Source organism: Saccoglossus kowalevskii, chromosome 5 (genome assembly GCF_978046115.1).
Source record: "Saccoglossus kowalevskii chromosome 5, keSacKowa6.1, whole genome shotgun sequence".
Lineage (NCBI taxonomy): Eukaryota > Metazoa > Hemichordata > Enteropneusta > Harrimaniidae > Saccoglossus > Saccoglossus kowalevskii.
In genome coordinates, this window is record NC_140645.1 from 15,216,345 (window position 1) to 15,235,748 (window position 19,404).

General features: G+C 36.3%; 1 pseudogene; it reads right to left on the bottom strand.

Annotated features, from left to right (window-relative positions):
* Positions 1–1,463: 1,463 nt before the first annotated feature.
* LOC100372118 (transient-receptor-potential-like protein) lies at positions 1,464–16,796 on the bottom strand (annotated as a pseudogene).
* Between the last annotated feature and the right edge of the window lie 2,608 nt (positions 16,797–19,404).

A 19,404-nucleotide genomic window follows, 5' to 3' on the forward strand; every position in this document is an offset into this window, starting at 1 on the left:
ACCACGACCGATTGATCTTTACTTTTATGATCGGTGGATCACCTGATCACTCAGCTATGAGAGTCATTTGAAATTTATTTATACTAGCGACCATTTAATGTTGGCAAATGTTTCAAAATACATCCTTCGGAAGCCACTACGATATTCAAACGGCCATTGACGAGATATTTATTCACTTTTCCGAACTTTTAACTATAGGTGCCGATAATGTTACATCATAGGTGTCATTTCCATGTAAATTTGACTACTTTGCCGTAGCTTTTCGTAACTTTGTCGGCACTTTGTTTATCATTTAACGCTTGGGTATTGGTGCAATCTACTAATATAAATGACTTTTTTGATACTTTTACATATTTTTTCTCTGAATTTAACTGCGGGGTTATATACACGGAAATAAACCAACTTTTCCATCGCTTTCCACCTTTTTCAGGCGTGTTTTACATTTTACGGCCGGCTTACATGACAGGCTGCTAACATAGGAGGCTTAAAATATATTTTATTCATTTCGCATACTTTATAACCGTAGGGTTCGATATAACAACAACATAGGTCAAATAAACACGCAAATCGAACAAGTTGGCAATCGCTTTGCACAATTGTGCACGCTGTTTTAACAGCTTAAAGCAATTAGGTGCATACCTTATTTTCATTAAAAATACGTAGGATTTGTGGGATATACATTTGGCGCGAAGGTATACACAATTAATTGTTTTGACTGTTGCCATAGCATAATTGGGCCAAAAATTGTTCCAGATTTCACCAACTGACTAGAGTGAAGGTATGACCTGCCTGCCAAGTTAGAACGAAATCGGCCTGGCCAAAAAAAAATCACAATTAAATGCCGTTCCTGGTGAAAAGTTCCAATAAAAAACAAAATAAAAAAACAACAAATAGTAAGTGATTTTAGGAGAAATCCTACCGGAGTGGATCGCTAATATCAGATACACGAACGTTATGTGCACAAAGCGTTTAGGATGTTATGTAGAGGACCAAGGTTGTTATTTCCAAGTCATGCTTTATTTCATTATTATTTCAACAGACTAACGCTTTGATAAATACAAAAATGAAGCTTTAGTTCATACTGTTAGTATGTTGTGTTTTTAACCTCGGAATTATATATACACATATTCAGCTTCAGTAAGTTCTTATGTTTCAAACATCAATAAATGCAAAAATATTGTTAGATACGACAACTCTTAATCATAACGTATTCGGCGATTAGTGTGAATTGGCATGATAATATATCAACAGATAAATAATAATATAAAAATACAGAATTGTAAAATACTGTTTTACCAAAATACCAAAATCTTCTATTCAGGGGGAGATAAAACGGTTTTGGTAGTCAAGAGGACCTTGCCTCTGTGATCAAACCTGCGGGTTCCACTTGAACGGTGTTTTGTGACATTGCCTCGGCCTCATCCATGTCACGGTTTATGGGTGTATTTTCACCAATTTCGGAATCAAAAAACATAGACACTTCTTCTGTGTCGTACAGAACATATTTTCCATAGGTTTGGGTTGATGACGAAGTCATAGTTGAGTTGGCCATCGTGGCAACTGTTGGAGTCTCTTCTTGACCCATGGTCCAGTTTTTCTTGCATTTTCGTTTCAGCAAGACACTTTGATATATTGTCACCCATCGTAGCAGCAATTGTGGTCATTTCCTCTTGTAACTTGATAATCCATGCGCTATCGTCGCGATTAGACTCGGCTATAATAGATCTGATATCAAGTAAACTCTTCATAATGCTGGCTGTGGAGTTCCTAATGTGTTGAATGGACTTCTGTGTAAGTTTGAAAGCACTCTCATACCTGAAGTAGAAATGTGAAATAATTGAAGTGCATTCATTCTTTAACCTATAAAATCGTTGACATACAATCACATTATTTTCCAAACAAATAAAACATGTCAACAAACATAGACAAAGTTAATCCATACCTTAAACCTGATATATCCTGTTTCAGTCGTATAATGTCCGCTTGAGACACGTGTTTTTCACTTTCATGACCTCCAGATCTTTTTTGTGCCCAGTACCTACTGACTAACTGCTGGATTACTTCCTACAAAAGCAATTTTTGTTCTTGATAAAAAAAAGTTCCAGTAGCTAATAAGTCACACCTATTGGAAATATTTTTAAAACACGCCATAGTGACAGAGATACATACCTCATAACGTCGTTCTAAATCGGAAATGTTATCCCATTGTTTTTGCAATTAATAATAATAATTTATAATCCATGATTATTATCCCTTTTTAATAAAGGTCTGTATCGATTCAGAATTTTTTGAGAAGGAGGTATAGTGAGAATATACGCATTCCCCAGCCGGAGTAATTTTACTCAATTTATGTCTGGCAAAGGGAACAGCAAATTCATCCTCGTCATCATACTGGACTTATATATTTTTAGTACAAAGGCTTGTCAAAGTCAGAATATTTATTACAGGATTTTAACTAAGAACCCTTTTCAGTTGGCCCTATTTGTCTTGGTCGTCTTTTGTTTGTGGGTTAGAGTTAAAGACAAATTGTCTGTAATATTCCACCAAGCCAAGATATGATCTGACTTGTGTGTAGATAACGTGACTTAAAACTCTAGCTGGGAACAACCGATACAACATTTAAATGGGTTTTTTAGTAAGTCCAGCCTTCCCAGGTGATTCAAAATGCCAGTAAAAGTATTATATAAGATTATATAGGATTAGAATGTCATCTATCGCACAAAACAATACACCCAGTCATCGATTCAAACGCCACAGCACTGTTGTCTACGCCAAATGGGGGTATTAGTACTAGGATGTACTAAAGACTGTATAGATGTATTTTTTGTGGGGGGTAAATAGTGTCCACCCTGTAATTGTGAAAACAAATCTTCAGGGTGATGTCATCATTTAACTTGATCAACACAATTAGAAAGACGGATGAGTCATCCAAAGTCAATTTCATCTCATGTTGGCCCACCTTGGATCTCTCAGGGAAGTCAGCTAGGGTTTGCCATAATTTACCAAAATATCGTTCACCTCTCTAACTTTCGTTGGGATAAGGTCTGGTCTTAATTATACGTCAGCTATAGTTTCATTACTCTCAAAAAGTACAAATTCAGTCAACTCAACAATTACCAAAACCTAAATTATCGCTGATACACAAATCACAAATCATTGGGTCTTCCATTGCACATGAGTTTGAATATAATCTTAAGAGTTCAATCATGTATGTTACAAGGAAGCATTGTGTCGCCTAAGAATTTCTGCCCATTGTCTACGAATTGAAATACACGCACAGAAAGAGTTTGTATTTTATGTAATACCAACTGTGTAGAGGACGAGTACCATTTTTGCATTATCTGTCCGTTTTACCAAGAGTTGAGATCTAAATACATCCCAAGTTATTACTATACATTTCGCTCACCCGAAAAATTTATATCGTTATTACAATTACAAAATGTAGTAATCTTGCATAATATTTCTAAATTTATTTTTTTCTCGCCACAAAAAAACGTAATGCAATTATTTTGGCCTGACAGTTCTTTTTCAGTAAAATGACATTGCACTCTGTAGAATGTTATGTAATCACAATGAGTATGCCTTGAGGCCGGAGGCCTACAGTATTTTTTGAATAAAAAAATATAACAATTTGGATGAACAAATCTTAAAATGGTTTGCCCACTTCCGACTGTAGAAAAGTAGCCTCTGAGGGAGCAGTGGGAATCAATAAAACCACTGAGAAAATCTATTCCCAGGTGAGTAGACTACAAGTTCCTACAACTCTAGACTAAGGTTAGCTTAATAAATTCAATGAAACTCTCCACTTCGCTGCATCCAGATTTATTGAGCTCTTATCTACACTTAATCATAAGTTTAAACATAATAATGCACGGGTGTATAAACAGATTTTTTTATGTCAAATGCTGACCATCTAGCGGTGTTCAGTCAAGTGTCAATGGCTTATAACATTCACTAAGCCTAGTGTGTAAACATGAAGTAATGGTATAATAATTGTCAAGTACTTGCTGCGTACGCTGACCATACCTATCGAGGAAAAGAGGAGTAAGCCATGCCGGGAATCTAATATTAAAAAAAGTTACTGATCTTCTATGGGTTTGGTGTGAACGAATCAACGATTGATTTGTGAGGACAAAAATGCATTTCTAAATTGAAAGATGACACTGGTCTTTCACGAAAATTTGAAACTCATGGGAAAATAAAAACAGTGTTTGACTGAGAAAACATCTTTTTATTCTGAACAAAATGCATCAGCATCAATAATCCATGTTATATTGGTATCTCATCACATTCGCTTTATATTAAAAAAGGAAGATTGCAAAACTTCAGCGCACTCTGAATTTGCGTACACCAAATAAGTAGAACATGAATTTTAATCTTACAAGGTATGCGCTTCATCCAGGAACTTAAAATCAACATATATAACATATATAACAGAGATTTCACTATAGCCTCTACTTTTTCAAAGTTTTTACTAGTGTCATAATCGGAACGTTTATGCATCATACATGATCTAGCTAGATTTATGTAACTCGCATTTAAGCGTTAAACAGCTTTTAGAACAATGACACCGATGTAAATGGATGTAATTGGTTGTTATGTACATGGTTGCATTTATATCACTCGTTTTAGCAACTATATAACTTTTGAAATGTATAAATCTGGATTAGGTGACACTCGCACATGAAACAAAGCATATTCAAATCTACCTTTGCTTGTTCCCTTCGTAGCCGAGGACAACAAGCATATATGAGTGATTTCATTCTATAGTATACACTCTTCACACTTGGAATGATGTTGAATGGTGGCGGGACTGTTGCACCACCTTCTAAAAAGCTCATCCACAGCTGGGCCCTGGAATATTTCCACTCTCTGTCTGAGTTTTCCTTACGTTAAACAAAACCCAAAATTTATAGATACACGTTTTTTTACATAAGGTTATATTGAATCATAATTTTGTAAATTTACGTCGGCACTATTAAATCCATATCAAAACTTGTTTTTGGATTTTATTGCTCTTTGAATTCATTCGAATATTCAGTGACACGACAAACCAGCTGAGGCAAAACAAACGATGAATTTGATAATGTAGCCTGGTATAGATATCATATGTATCATACAGGAACTCTAAAATGGTCTTCGAATTGTATATCATACCTCAGTCCTAGTATAGGTATTGCTCATCATAGCAATTTATAATAATTTTTTTATTAATTGTATAATAATAACTTACAGAAGTGCCCGTAATTCATTTCGCTCACTGGTGAGAAAAAAGAAACATACATATAACGAAAAATTGCAGGATACAATTAGAGAAAACATAACAAGTGAAAAATGTATCTGGGAAACTATTAGAAAGAATAAGAGTAAAAATCAAACATCTATAATCCCATTACAAGATTGGGCCATGTACTTCGAAAAACTGTATAACCAGGATTCATGTAACAATAACATAGATCGAGAGCATCTTACTGAAGTTAAAAACTTTCTGTATAGTTTTGATCCGCATTCTACAGAATTTGGGGAAACTGACACATCATTGAATGTGCCAATAACGAATAAAGAAATTATTCAGTCAATACATAAACTTAGAAATGGCAAATCTGCAGGTCCTGACCTTTTAATCGCTGAATTTTTTAAATTTTCATGTGATGTGTCGATAACATTTTTTAATGCCCTTTTTAACTTAATTTTTAATACCGGTATCTTTCCGGAAGGTTGGTCAAAACGTATTATTATTCCTATCCACAAGAAAAACAGTCGAAATGATCCCGATAACTATAGAGCTATATCACTCATGAGTATATTTGGAAAAATCTTCACCAGTATCATTGAAGCACGACTATCAAAATGGGCAAGGGTTTTTGATATAATCCCAGAGACACAGGCTGGATTTAGGGAGGGCTATTCAACTATTGATCAAATATTTACATTATATGCCATAATTCAGAAACAGTTAGCCAGGAAAGGGGGGGAATTGTATTGCCTCTATATAGATTTCCAGAAGGCATTCGACTCTGTTAACAGGGATTTTTTATTGTTTAGACTGGCCAATAATGGTATCAACGGGAAAATGTATGTAATTTTACAAAGTATTTATAAAGACGTCAAATCATGTGTTCGTGAAGGAGGAGTCACTTCGAGATTCTTTGAATTGAAGAATGGGGTTCGACAAGGGTGCATGATCAGCCCTATTTTATTCTCATTTTACATTAATGAGCTACAAAGCATGTTGGATGACTCTGGGTATAGAGGAATACAATTGATCCCGAACGACATGTTAGAGTTGTTTTCATTATTGTATGCTGACGACATTGCTTTATTTTCAAATTCTGTTTTGGGCTTGAAAAGACTAATTAGTATATTGTATGAGTTTACAAACAAGTGGGATCTAAATATCAACTTAAATAAAACTAAAATTGTAGTATACAGAAATGGGGGATATCTCAGTAAATATGAAAAGTGGTACTTCGGGAACAAGCAACTTAGTACTGTTAGTTCATATGAATACTTGGGATTGGTAATGTCATGTAAATGCTCTTTTAATATTACCACAGAAAATTTAGCTATAAAAGGCAAAAAGAAATTGATTGCAATCAAAAGATACTTAGGAAATATGCAATGTTTTAAAGCAGACTTGTATTTTAAGATTTTTGACACCTTAATTCAACCTGTACTTACATATGGGTCTGAAATTTAGGGATATGGTCAATATCAACATTTAGAAAGTGTACATACATCTTATTGTAGGCAATACCTCGGTGTAGGTAAAAATGCTCCAACTTGTACAGTATTAGGGGATTGTGGGAGGCTACCCTTATTTTGTTACCATGTTAAACGATGTGTGAAATATTGGTTAAAAATTACGAGCATGGATGAAAACAGATTACCCCAGAAAGCTTACCGGATGCTACTTTCACTGGACGAAAAAGGACAAAGGTCATGGGCCACAGAAATTAAAGAACTGCTATTTAAATATGGATTTGGTTATGTCTGGTTTAATCAAGGGGTGGGGGACTCTGATATGTTCTTGTATAAAGTTTGTGAAAAGGTCAAAGATACTGGAATTACAGATTGGTATATAGACGTTTGTTCTGGCGAAAAAACGCAGTATTATAGGCAATACAAAACAAATTTTGGGATTGAAAACTATGTGACATTGCCACAATTAAAATTGCACAGAGCAATAGCAAGATTAAGATGTGCGTGCCATCCCTTAGAAATAGAAAGAGGCAGACATAATAATATCCCTAGGGAGAGCCGTATTTGTCATTTGTGCCTGCAAGAAATTGATGATGAATATCATTTTTTACTAAAATGCACTGCATGGGACACAATCAGGAAAAAGTATCTTCCAAATGAGACACAACCCCCAAATTTGAATACTCTAGTACAACTATTAAGTTCCTCTAAAAGCCAAATCATTAACTCTTTGGCTCTATTTATTTATAAGTGTTTTTTAATCAAAGATCAAATGAGAATAACCTAATAAGCTTGTATGTATATATATATTAATATCCCCATCACATTATTATATAGGGCTTATATTATCTATTGACACACTCTTCATCTATATTTTCATACATATTTTGTAATGTAAATTTATTTCTTGTCAATAATTAATTTGCATGATTGTAATGGGCCGGAGGCCATTATTTAATTAATAAAAAAAATACTATAAATCATCATAGCAATCAGGGCGTTGAGAAGTATTAATATACCAGAGCATCCACACCGAACAAATTCCAGAATAACGTCCTAATTGTGCTTGTCAGGCTGTAGTAGAGACGCATAAATATCATACAATTGCTAAGAATGGAATGGAATATTGAATATTTTTATTGCATATGAAGTGAGTTTCGTTTTGCTGAGCAGAAAGTGCTGGTGGCAATGTACAGCAGTATTGTGTAATGTTACAACAGTAACTGCACAGGAAACATGATTCTTTTGACTGGCCCATCGGGTAACATTGGTGTACATTTCATTCCTTTTGTTGATATTACATTACGTTATCTCAATAACAATAAATATATGTAGAAAATGACATTAATTAACAATTGTTTGAGTCTCATTAGTGTATCATGAATTGAAAGGGGATTAAAATTTATGTTTAGTGATGACGCCTAGCCACACACGCATGCATATATGGATGACGTCGAATGTAGTGTAACGATTGTCTAGTTGTTAAAGGTAATGTAGCTTCCCTAAATGCAGCATCTGGGTGGTTAGTAAGATGTAGTGACTGTGATATAGTGCAAGGTGTATGTGTAATATGATGTGCATTGATTGCGTGTATTTGGGACTTGTTTCTCCGATTAACGTAGCAATCATTAGGCTTGATGACAGTATACAACACATTTGTCAAAACTTTTGCGGTGAATCAAATCAAATATTTAACTGTCAGTGTTTGTGTTAATTTGTACGTGTATTTTAGGCTCGGACACGCTAGTTTAATTGTATGAAATGAAAATTTCTTGTCAGAATAATAGTTAAAATGAAAACAAATCACTTGATCCAAAACAACTTTTGTTTCGCACGCCCATGAAATAGCCAAATATTTATATTCATAAAGTTCAAATATATAGCGTTGGCACACAACTGGTGGCACTAAGGGCATGTACCGTTTAAAATAAATAGATCATGTGATATGACTGCCAGGCTGACAATGGAAAACAGATTGATTCTGGACTCTGGTGTTAAGCTTAATACTATTCTCCCTGTACATACAATATATATAACTCACCTCGTAAAGCCGTCGTAGCAACTGCATTGAGCTTGTTTATGACAGCATTCTAGTAAGGTTATTGATGAATAAAATTTATACAATTGTGTCAAACCCACAGCAAATGCCAACATAACAAATCCGAAGATGGCCAGAAACCTTGCTACGTCATAAAACATCTTCCAGAGAGAGATCTGAAGTGGACCAACTTGTTTGCTTATAACAACATTGTTGATCAGACGAAGCACACTAACAATGTTGGCCATAGCGAACAATGCTCCTGCTACTAAATTAGGGTCGTAGCCTCTCCAGCCGACCCGCGTCTCTTTCAAGAACAGTATTGGTGATTCCGTGGGTGTTGTTGCACTGGCTACAGAACAGCTGAAATTGTTATAAGCATTTGTGTTAGCTTTTCAAGCTGTTGGTTTTGCGAGGCTGCAATGAATCCCGTTATATTGGTAATCGCTTCGCCAACATAGCTTTCTAAATCCGGAACTGTCTTGTTCTGCATATAGGAGTCCAATTTCACAACTCACATTCTCTTCAGTCGACTGTCAACTGATCCACTTAAGGTAAGCTCTTGATACTTCCGTCTCCACTGTGGGTGAGATATAATTGTATATTCAAAACATTAAAGTATAGTGTATATAGTTTGAGATTCATAGTTTAAATTACATAAAAATTTAAGTAAATATTTAAATTATGATAAAAACCTTGTATTCATCACAATAAGAGTTGGACCGACTCCAAACTATTTTTGGCCAAGGGAAAATATGTTAAGGATTTTTTTTTTAATTTCTCAAACATCTGTTTTACGAAAGAGATCTGGTGTGGCCCCATCTCTTATTTTAATCATCTTACATTTGAACTTAACAAATGTGCCAAATTTTCTTTTTTATGATAATTTGGACAACAGGCTTAAATAGCGTATCCGCTGCACTGTCAAATCTACCATCCGCAGTAATGCGGATTGGAACCACATTGAATGAATATGATCTTCAAATATGAAAGTAACGATTAACAATGTAGTAACGTATATATTCTATTCCGATTGAACTTTCAAAGTTGGTTATGGGTTGACTACCGCATCCATATCATTCTCTCATTTAATTGACCGTGTCGTGTGTGTTATTGTTTTTATCTGATGTTTTATATTCTCCACTGGTAGCATAGTGGTTGATGCATCAGACTTGTGCAAGCCAAAGTGCGAAATCTGCTTGGAGTAGGACACCAAAAAGAGACGACTCGTTGCCCTGGAAGCGCGTACCATAGAAAATGGTCTAATGCCTTAATAATATTATGATAGAGAGATGTCACATAGATGCGTAGCGGCACTTCAAACACGCAAATTGTGAAAAAGATATTCTAATCAATAGATTGATATGTACTAGTATGATAACGAAGCCTTGTGCTCAGAATGGCGATGGTCCACGTGCTGTTTGGATAACTGTGGGTGACTATGTGTGTGTGTGTGAGTTACAGTGATTGAATTGGTTCGAAAAAAAACTATGAATTCATAGTGAACGTATATGAAAATATACAAATTACGTTTGCACTAAATAGTAGTATTGCCATGAGTATTTTATTCTGCAATAAATGTTGTAATGGGTAAGCATGTGTAGTCCAGGCTAGAACAAGAAAATGAACAGCTTGGGAATCTAAATATTTTAAACTGGCCAATGTTTATCAAATCCTTTAAACACAGTGAAATAAAAACTTTTCACACCACGCACTCATTCCGCTCCGTTTTCCATATTTAAGAATGTCCGAAGTTAACGTTACTTACAATCAGCCATGATACAAACATAAGTGTGTATGATATCCAATACAGTGCCAGCTGAACAAAGTCCATAATATTCCATGAATCAAATGAATAGGACGCTGCGCCTTTTTTCCATATCTCCTTTATTTCCCTCCATGTCATCCCTGAAAAAAACATTTGAGGTTTAACAATATTTTTCTTCTCTGGGGAGAATGTAATAAAAGTATCAATGCAGCAATCATTCGGATTAACATTGTAGTTTTGTACGTTTGACCAAAATCGACCCTGAATACAACTTTCGATCACCACGGCGGGTATTACACCCGCCCTGGTGATCGAAAGTTGTATTCAGGGTCGATTTTGGTCGAGTAGGCCTGCGGACGTGCCGAATCAAAATGGTTAACAAGATTTAATAAGCACCAATTACTGGGCCTAATTATAAGAATAAGTAACAATGAATGCCGCGTATTAAATAATAAATAACTCATCACGCATAACGTCACGTTGTTCCAGTATCAGGGGTAAATTCTCTCCCTCGGGTTCTCCACACGTGTCAGGGGGGAATCTCGTCTCGTCTCTCTATCGCGTCCCCTTGAGGTACGGGATCGGGAAAGTCACTTATACTTTACAGTCAAATAAGGCACACACAACGTAATACGTTTCAACTCTCGTCTTAGTCGATCTTTGGAGCACTCTATAAGACACAGCGCCCTGGGGAAAAGTCCCCAAGACTCTCGCAAGGCTGAACCAAGACTCGCCCAAGACTGGACTGCGTCAAGGCTCGCCCCTGGAATGGACTCGACTCTCCAGGACTGCACCCTCTCTCTACTGCGTCTATCGTGCTTTACTCGCCAAGACTCAAACTCGCTTTATTCATTTTCAAAACTCTAACCAATTACAAAACAGTAAAAGACTCTAGGGCGTAACCTTCAATCATAAAGCCAATCACACTAAGTACTGAATACGTCATATCTTTTGATTAATCGTTCACTACATTAATAACTACGGATGTCAGAATAGCGACGGTATCTTGTAATTAGTTCCAAATCACTGAGCCAAGTTCCGTCCAAAACTTCAAATAAGCCTGCACGATGACAGACATAACACAGCAATTCAGCTAATAATCAACTAATTAAGTCGGTTAACAGATACGCAAAAACAAATTCATGACACCAGCAACACGTCTCTATGTCGATTTCCGCACACATTGTTATCCATTAGCAAATTAATGTTCATCCCACGCTGCGCACAAATAAGATAACTTTCATGCCAATCTTGGCCCTTCGTATAATGGTTACATTTCCGGGATTAAACAACATTTGTCACACCGCGCACCACCCCCAGAGTCTCCGACACGCAACAACTTGAATTACATCCATGTTTGTGGGCAAACACTGATGTCTTGGCCATAGTTTTACCTCCTTTTCTTGTTCACTCTAAAGCAAACCAGGTCAAAATAATATAACAGTGTGTGTTGTTTGGTTTCATTCGTTGTATACGTCGATTAGTACTCGTGTAAAAAAAACTGTGACGCTTTAATATTCTATGTATAACCTCCCATACCACAATTTAACTATCAATTCTCATAATGGTTCCAGTGGCGGTGCTGGTGTGGTATTTTGCGTACACTAATCAGTGACGTGCTCAATTGATGAATATTTATTCTTTGATATGCTTTATTTAACGTAAACCAAACACAACTGTGCATAAGGTTATAATTGATAAACTCTCAGAAATTGTAAAAAAAAACTAAATGCGTGTGTGTAAAGTCAGGACTACAGTCACATTTCAGCTGTTAATAGCAGCTAAAATGTGTGCTGTGTAATTGTTACTTACCTAACACCCATGTAAACATTACTAACTCAACATAACTTAGTTGGCGTCCTCGAATACTGTCCTCTACCACAGTACGTATTAGTGTTTCTGTCGATCCATATTCTTTCATGTTCAGTCACTCTTTCAGTAACAAAGAAATAAGGATTAAGGCTACAAATCCCAACGATGATGCTAAGTGCATCATGAATTTAACGTACCTGTAAACAAATGATTTGAAATAAATTTAAAAGTACATTATGTTGGCTAATATGCCATATGTGGTGTGGTGTTGAGGCAAGATGTGGTGCAGTGCAGCGCAGTGCGGTGCGGTGCAGTGCGATGCGGTGCGGTGTTGCCTGGCGTGGTGTCCGTTGTGCTCTTTGGTGTAGTGCACTGTGATGCAGTGTACTTGGTCTACTGTGATGTATTGTAGAGTGGTGTGCTTGTAAATATTCTATTCGTATATTACGTTGTCACAACAGTTTATTTTATTTATTTGTCTAAATTATGCATGAATAAACCCACGTTTTTTTCATATTTTACAAACATTCCAAAGGTGACATAAATGCCAACATCACAACGTAAACATGCACGATGCATGAACTCGGTATATATTGTCAGGGAATAGAAGAAGACGCGCTACCAACTCACGTGTTATAAATCATCACTATCAAAATTATTGTTTTCATGACGACGTAACTTGACATTATCATAAAATAATGTTAACCTCTATTTGCAAGTAAATTCATTTCGACAAAAATCGCCGAAATTAACTAAATTGGTTTAATTCTGATTTATAACAATAATGATCCCGACAGTATCATGTGGGGTTCGGAGAAGAATTGAAACGTGATCCCTCTTATATATATTTATGAGAAGGAGAGTAGAAGTACCATGACGAATGTCATCTCTCAGAGTACAGATGTGAATGTTACCTTGATAATGTCGTAATTACTGTGATGTGCCGCTAATACAATCGGTGTAATAACTTGATGGAAGTCTTCATTTTCAGATCTACAGTTGATAATATCAATCCCACGTCTCTGTTGGTAAAAAAATATAACATTCTTGATGACGTAATCTTCAGAAGTTGATATTTATCTAAATTGTGTAATTGTAATTATTGGTTTTCTAATGTCTGCTGCATAGAGGCGATTGAGAATCAGATTACTTGGGAATCTTAGTGATCTATGCCGCAAAGCCAATTTAAATGTAATAATTGAACATCCAAAAGATGTTCGTGAAAGACACAGCAGTGCTTTAATTGTCTTGTTTTTCGAAACAGCAATAAGCTGGGTGGAAACGATGTGACAATAAATATCATCGTCACAACCATAGGTTGCAAAAACTGTCTACCTATGTCTACTTTATAAGGGCGGCAGACTTAAGGACAACTTATTACGTCCGGGGTCGGGGCGTTGTAGCGTCATCTTATGTCAACACAACATTGATCACATGATCAACTAGAATATTTGCTCTATCATCTGTCGTGTTAAAGTATATAACATTTGGTGAGTGGTACATTTCTCTCAGTTCCAAGGAGGTAATGAACATGCTCATACACATGTATATTTCAGGGGAGTAGTTTGATGTGGGAGTACAACACAGGTACATGTAGATTACGCACATATAAGCACATACAGGCGAGACTCAAACTTACGACCATGGCAAAGCACCCCGACACTGTAAACAGATGCACACCCGGGGACACCAGAATCTCAGTACAACTGGTGCCACAGAATGTCTAGGCATGATGATACTCACGCGAAACAATTTCGAACTTTCACATAAGATTTCAACGGCTTTAAAGGAATCCAGATCAACAGCTCTTAGCAGTGCGTCGCCAACGTGAATCTTGTGTTTTAAAAGTAACTTCAACATATTAACATATTAGACTGTAGAGCCGGCTTTTGTGGTTTACATTCTACTGTGAATAAGAAGAAACGTTACATCTGTACAATTCACCAAGTCTGGCTAAATGTGTTTAGTCACTTTCAAAGCGCCAGCAATCTCTAGCAATCATTAAAAAATATAATAGTGTACACTTTATGCTTTTATACAAGTCGCAGTTTTAACAATATAATTTTCACCCACGAACGTCATTATCAAATATGTTGTATTGATAGAGGGCGCGATTTTTTATGTTGCTTGGCATCTCAGCGTAGACAAGTAACGGTACACACTGTCATCCGGAATCCATAGAAATACAATGCATTCTTGTGGTTTAAAACAGTATTTTTGTTTTGTATTTTATCTTACTTACCTATATGGCCATTAATAAAGGCAATCACCATGGCACTTCTTCCATTCTTATCGACGGCCATCACGTTTATCTCATCCTTATGATTGAGGGCGTACTCAACTCCATCTATGTCTCCGTTCTCCACGGCTGCCAAGTAAACCTGCTCTAAACTCTCCTGATGCTCCGCCTCGTCTTGCTCCTGTTCCATATTCTGTAAAGTAAGGAAAGGACTAGTGTTTACGTAATCCACAATTTGTAACTTAGATTTGAGCAGATTTGAGCTCATGTTGATTTCATGCATAACGCGAAATCTCAGAGTGAACGGAAAACAGTATACTAGTAATACCATGTCGTATATATGACGTAAAACTAGTTTATTGCAACTGGTTTCGTTCTTTTGAACTTTTATTACCTTTCCATATATTAAAACTTTCAGAATTGTTCCCATAATTTTTCAAACTTTTGATCAAGATATGTAGCCAACAATAGTGTGTTTATCATTTTAAAAATCAATCTACCATTTTGGGTTCTTATCTGACACACTAACAATAACGTTTATTTGTCGCTGGTTACTGTCATTGTGGTTTCGTTCGTGGACGTTTTCCATCGCTCCTTCAAGTTCTTGCTACTTCGTTCATTTCTCCAGTTTGGAGATCTCTTATAACTCCAAAAACGTAACGTGTTTCATTGACATTCGTTAATATCCCAGACTGTTATCTGTTTACTTTGTTGATTTCATCAATGGATCGATTATTATTATTAAGTTCATCTTTCTGATAATATACACACAAATTAAACCGCAATTTTAAATAAAGCCATTTGTTATCCATTCGTCTTATAGTATTATTTATAAAATTTAATTAATGATAGGATTGCTTTACTAAATACTATATTACCATTATTATTCTGATAACTGTCTCTGGTAAGTGAAATACAGTGCTGCCTGAAAATAGCCTGCCTAGTTTTCATCATACGTGGTAGTAAATGTACCTGTCAAATTAAAGCACATCGTGGCTTCATATACAAACAAGTGTCTACCCATGAGGCTCTACGTTTCAAGCCAATAAACTTTATTTTGTGTTTAGTGCTGAACACATGTGTTATATAAAGTATAACAGCAAATATTCTGTTGGTGACCAGAGAGGGAACAGTCATCGCGCCTTTACGAGGAGAAAGTGAAAACTCGATAGATTAGTCACGTTATTACACGTAATGTTAGATTTTAAGGACTATTGAGTCAAAAAGGCCCAAATGAAACAAAAAGCATACCTAAAAGCAATTTGATTATTTAAAATATTTTAAATAGTCCATTTTTATTTAACATCTTGACTACTTTATTGACATTGGCTGTTTACTCGTATTCTATTCATTTGGTTCTTGAGCTAACTTAAGCTAACTGATAACAGACGCTCAAAACGTGCAAAGAATTATTATGATCTTGTGTCCTATAAGCACTATTCCGTGATAGCGAACGATGATAACGTGTCGCCAAACTGGCATACACGCTCCTTACTCCCCTTTTCAAAAAGAATAACATTTGACCGATATTCACCTTATATTGCGAACCGACACGGGCAATATTTTCTGTGTCGACTATTCGCATGTGAACTTGTACTTCATAAACATATGGTCGTTGATATCATTTCATATGTACGAATTCTAGAATATAGTTCATATCATAGCCTCGGTGTTCATTTCATTTCACGGGTTTCACTGACATTTATCTCTTTGATAGAAACTCACTGTATCTTAGCGAGGTCACGATTGAGTGATGCGTGTTTAAAGGCGACTGTAACTCTCGAGCAATGTAAAACGCGGGTCAGCGTTTCATTCGTTTATACTAGGTAGTTTAATTTTATAGGTGTTTTTGTGAGATTGATACGATCCTATTGCGCCACACGCGTGGCACATTCGTCACGTGACATAGGCCAGGGAGCGCCGTGTCGTACACACCCTACCAATGAAAGTTACGCACACCAAATAAAATAAACAATGCAACATTAAGTGACTATTATTTTAACATGCCTCAAACGCTGACAAACCATGTTGTGTACTGAAATTGTAATTATCGCTGACACGTATAAACCTGTTCATGTGGGACACTCATTGTAAATAATCTTGTTCTCAAGCGTTTTCAATTTAACGACGAACATAAACATAATGAGAGAACCCTCATGATGTGCCGCGTTGTGGTCGTAGTTAGTGTGCAACTTACCTCGCCGAAGAGGAACTGCAGTTTTCTCACCGTCGACGTCGAGATAGGGTTCACCACTTTGAGTCTAGACGAGAGGTGACGACCCCTACATTCCTATTGAGTAACCCGATTAGTTGCCAGCACAACGCGGCCATACTTTGCATGTTTAGTACTATCCTGGGGTGGTTGCATTGTTCTTCTTTAGTGACTTTTCAATACAAAGCCTAGCACTGAGTGTTTTCATAATAAGAATGATACGGCCACATTACTAACTTAAGGGTACCTACCATTTCCGTATTTCTGCGGGGTTTTTTTCAAGAACATAAGCAATTGACTCGGAACATTCTTGTGGCATGATACATGTCTTGTCGAGACATACAAGTTTGAATTACCAGCCAACAGCGCCGATAGATAGAAACTACAGTCGTCAAACAACATGCAACGTATACAGCGTGTGTAAAATACAGTGTTTATATATCAATAATATATAACTCATCAATAACGGGGATTGCATTGTTTTATCATTGTTGCAATGTGTTTACCAATGCAATGGGTTTACCTTCACTGTCTTATTAATACTTGACTTCTGATAGTTTTGATAAACAATTGTATTTTATTCCATACATTAGCTATACGAGTAGTTATAATAATATCTACTCGATTCTCTATGTGTTAGTTTCATCTGAATGTTGTACCTTCACCTTGGGATCAGTTGCTACAAAACCTAATACGTTTTTTCCAGTCGAGATCCACAAAATTGTGTGGCAATTTGAGGAAGTACATAGTTCCAATCATTTCCTGTCATAGCGTTAATGGCAACTGCGCAAACGTTTTCTGTGATCCGAATCACAGTCATAACACTATTTAGTCGCTCGTCGTTGAACGGACGTGTATAAATTCCAGATTTATTTTTAATCCAAAAGAGCTAATCGTACTTGTGTAACAACATTTTAGTTGGCATGGGTATAGTGTTACAAGTTGAAATACACCAAATCGTCGAGTACGCTTTCAATTTGTCAATTTTCCTATTGTGCTCATTCCAATAGGTATTTGTTATCATTCTGATACTCGAATCTCCATAGAGAATTGCCAATCACAATTCTGAGTTGTACATTTTACATTTTTTTTCTTCATTAAAGATGGATAATATTTTACATTTCTTTGCATAAAATTGCATTCCCAACTTAACGCCCCATCTTATAGTGGCAGCTAGATATACAGTAGAGACAAGAAAAGTCCTAAAACGGAACCTTGCGGGATACCAGATATAGGCGGAAGCCAGTCGGAGGTAGAACTGTTCACTGAGGCTCATGGTCCCAAGGCCTCATTAATTACGCACATGTCTAACTGTCAGTAACGTAACGGCTAAATTATCAAAGCATTGTCTGGAGAACTTAAAATGCTCACAATTAAAATGATCCAATTAAGCCGCCATATTCTGTATATACACCGTATACACTGCCAAAAAGGTGCCAATCTGCCAAAAGCTCGAAATGAGTAAACAATAATAACATCTAGCATCTCTCTTATCTTTTTTTATTTATTTTTTGTGAATTGTTGGGTGGAATGATGTTAAGTTCAAAACCGACAGAATGCCGTTTTTGGAGTAAAGATCTATAAATCGATTCTTGAATAAACTTAACACCAAGGTGGCAGAGAATAATGTTCCGTGAACCAGTATTGAGTTTTCAAACACCTGATCAGGTTTTATTCGAGGGTAGTAATAAATCAAACTAATGAACAGTGGTTGTCAATTTCAAATTTTCCATTGATCTTTTTCGCTGATCGTAATTTGATGGTAATGCTAGGGCTTCAAGCACTACTGCAGTTGAAGGGTGGTGATCGTCGTGTCGCGTCATGTTCGATATGAGACACATAGCGACGTATACAACGCATGGAAAATACATTGTTTATTTACACCGCCCTTTAAACCTCAACAACAGAATGATACAAAATTATGTTGCCAACCAAACTGTTGATCCAAATCTTTATATAATTTGAGGGAAACCAGCAACTAATATCAACCAATTGTCTGTTTTGATCCCCCCCCCCCCCTCGAGTTTCTAAAATTTACAGGGTGCACGCTCAAATTCAGGGGTACCAATGAAAGTGTAGCTTTTTAATGAAAATCACAGCTTTGACACCGTGCAGCATAGCTTGGTCAGGAAAAGCTTAGCTACAGGAATGAAATCCGCTAGTTTTGACATCGAGAACTCAAGCTTTGAACATATTTTGATGTTGAGGGCGTACACAACATGGCTGCCTCCAAAAGCAGTGTTAGCAACGGTAAGTATTTTACTCGTTTTCTCAACAAAATCACCAAGTTATGCTGTGTAATATGCCGCAATCAGTGAAGTTCAGGTTCAATTTCATTTCTAGAAAGTTTCAGCCATCATTTTACGAAACTTGCAGAGAAATCTCAATTCCAATTTTCGAAGCGAACGGGCTAGCAGGACGTCCTATTCTTATACATGTACATGTATTCATTGCTGAACAGGTCAAAAACAATAGTACACACCATAGATACTGACACAATATTTGTATCCAAGAGATATATTGTAGATACACATGTTCTAACTCGGTATTGTGAAGCGATTTGCCATGTGACCTAATTAATTATGCACATTTCTATTGTAGACAAGTATTTACTACTAACATAGTATTGTGTA